At 43.9% G+C, this 2,581-nt stretch overlaps 1 pseudogene; it reads left to right on the top strand.

The window, feature by feature from the left end:
* The first annotated feature begins 1,957 nt into the window (after positions 1-1,957).
* LOC118610589 lies at positions 1,958-2,074 on the top strand (annotated as a pseudogene).
* Positions 2,075-2,581: the final 507 nt, after the last annotated feature.

Below are 2,581 nucleotides of genomic sequence, written 5' to 3'. Positions count from 1 at the left end.
AGAAAAATGGCTTGCAGAGACCGAAGTATTTAGAAACCTTTACAGAACAGACTTGTGAGCCCCACTTGCCCTTCTTATCAAACTATTCTGTAACTAATTTATTAGTTAGGTGGTCTTAGATAAGTTCCTTTACTGACTTCTCTGAGGCTCAGATTTTGTAACTGTAAAATGGGGATAAATAATTGCTCCTTATAGTATTTGTGAAAATTTAACATTCGAGGTAATATTCGCAAAGCTTCTAGCATACAGTTCACCTCCCGTAAACATAATTTCCATTTCTACCAAAATAAATTTTATGAAAACGTTGTTAGTGAAGTCGTCCATTGGCCCGTGAAAGCCCTGTTGTGTAACCAGCAGATATTTCTGGTGGGTTGGTCTGGGACAGTGTTTGCATTTCCTAGGTAATGGTGGGCCTAATTGCTTGTTAGCCGCAGATTCCTTTAAAGTTGGGCGAGACGTTGGAAAGCAAAGAAAAACAAATGCATAAAAACAAAGCAGCATGGAAAATGTCAGTGAGAAACTGGACTCAGTATTCAAAATGCATGCATGTCTCAATTTTTCTTTGTTACCGTGTCACTGTTTTGAAAAGTCTGAATTATGCTTGCAAAAATTTAAAGTACGCATACATATGTATGAAAGTATACGGCTGAGCAAGAACGAGGGAGACAAGCACAACAGTAGGTTTTGCTTAAAATAAGAGGCAGAAACAAGAGGCAGAATTCATTTCTGTGCGCAAGCTGAGCGGTGGGTCACTCCGGGAGACCCTCCTCCGGGACGTACAGACGGACCAGCGATACGCCTACAGGTGCTTCCATGTTTCTCTCGATTCCATCTCTTTCCCTCCGTTCTTAAGGTCCAGGCTGCCTTCATTTTTTTTTTTTTTTTTTTTTTTTTAGCATCTGGCTTCCCAACCTGGTCTTCCACTGAGGTGATTTTGCTCACCAGAGGATTTTTTGTTTGTTTGTTTTTGGTCATAACCAGAAAGGTGCTACTGACATCTTGTGGGTCCAGGTCAGGGATGGCCGTAAAATCCTACCATGATGTGACAGCAGCCTCCCCTCCCCCGCCGCCCCTGCCAGCAAAGAATTCTCCAGGCCAAAACGTCAGTTGTGCCAGACAAGCAAGGCCGAGCGTCTCTGCTTTCAACGTTTCCTCCAGTGGGTTCTCAACTCCGCAGCCGGAGTGATTTTTACTTCCTGAAATGTACATTCGATCACGTCACTTCCTTGCTTCAGAGTCTTTGTCGTGTTCGCACTGCTCGCGGGGTGAGATCTGAGCCCTTACTCACGGTTACCAAAATCTCGCCTGTTTCTTGCCTGCCTTTCCCCTCACCTCTTTCTCTTCCCCACTCCTGTTTCATAAGTGCACCACGCATCGCTCACCTACGGCATTTTGCATCCACTGTTTCTAAGGCTGAGTCACTTTTCCACAACGCCTCCTATGCATGAGTAATATCGAATATTAACTTACAGTTTAGGTCCCCTTGACAGCAGCCACCATCTCTCCGATGTGATGCTCGATCCCTTCTGTCGTTAATTGCTTCATCAGTTTTCTGCATTCCTCTTTAGACTTGAAGCTCTCCAAGGGCAGGGATTGTGTCTGCCTCTTTCACTATTACACACGCAGTGTCTGGCACGCAGAAGGCTCTCTCAGTAAATATTTGTTGATGAATGGAGTGCTTATGCTAGTTTGTTTATGTGGAGCAGTCTACTTGGAATGTTGTTAAGACATTTACAAGTGTAGATAGACGTGATAATTCATACTTCTGGGTTGCGATAATACTTATTTGCCATGTAATTATATCAACTGAAAAATGAGGAAAGGAAGTAGAATTCTAAAATGGTAGAATTTGAGCAATGCGAAATATAGGCTGTTCTCGTTCCTTTGGAGAGAATGGAAGAATGCTGGTTAATTTAGTAATAATATTTTACACATAAACTACCTTTAAGAATCTCTAGTCTATGGCCATGCCACCCTGAACAAGCCCAATCATCTGATCTCAGAAGCTAAGCAGGATCTGGCCTGGTTAGTACTTAGATGGGAGACCACCTAGGAAGACCAGGTGCTGTAGGCCTAAAAAATCAGGGGTTGTAAGCTGACAAGGTCCTTGCAATCTGTGAGGTCAACCAAGGGTTGCCTCGTCTAAAAAAAAAAAAAAGAGAATCTCTAGACAATGGGCAATACAGCTGTCAAGAGCCGTGGGGAACTAAGACTTGACTTTGCAAGCTAACAGGTGAGCCTGCCACAGTTTCTTGGATGCTGGCAAGAGACCTGAGACCCTTGGGTCAGAGACAAAGAACTTTATTACTCACAACACAGCATGCAGCATGAGCTTCATGTCTTTGTCTATGTCCCCTGACCCCATGTCCCATGTGGGCAATGTGGAGTGGCCTGAGTAGATTCTGCTCATACAGTGGGTTGAGGTTACAGCTGAGGACCCCTGAGCTTAAGAAATGCCCAATATTATAAGGGGGCTGCTGGCAAATCCACCCAACCTTCGCCTTACAGGGAGGTGTTATTTATATTATCCTGGTCAGGAACCAAATCTTCTTTCTGCCCTGGAAGCAGGTGCTATCTTTAT

The sequence above is a fragment of the Rousettus aegyptiacus genome, unplaced genomic scaffold (assembly GCF_014176215.1).
Source record: "Rousettus aegyptiacus isolate mRouAeg1 unplaced genomic scaffold, mRouAeg1.p scaffold_m13_p_12, whole genome shotgun sequence".
In the NCBI taxonomy this organism is placed as follows: Eukaryota; Metazoa; Chordata; class Mammalia; order Chiroptera; family Pteropodidae; genus Rousettus; species Rousettus aegyptiacus.
Note: the sequence above shows the minus strand (reverse complement) of the source record. Positions and strands in the feature narration are given on the sequence as shown.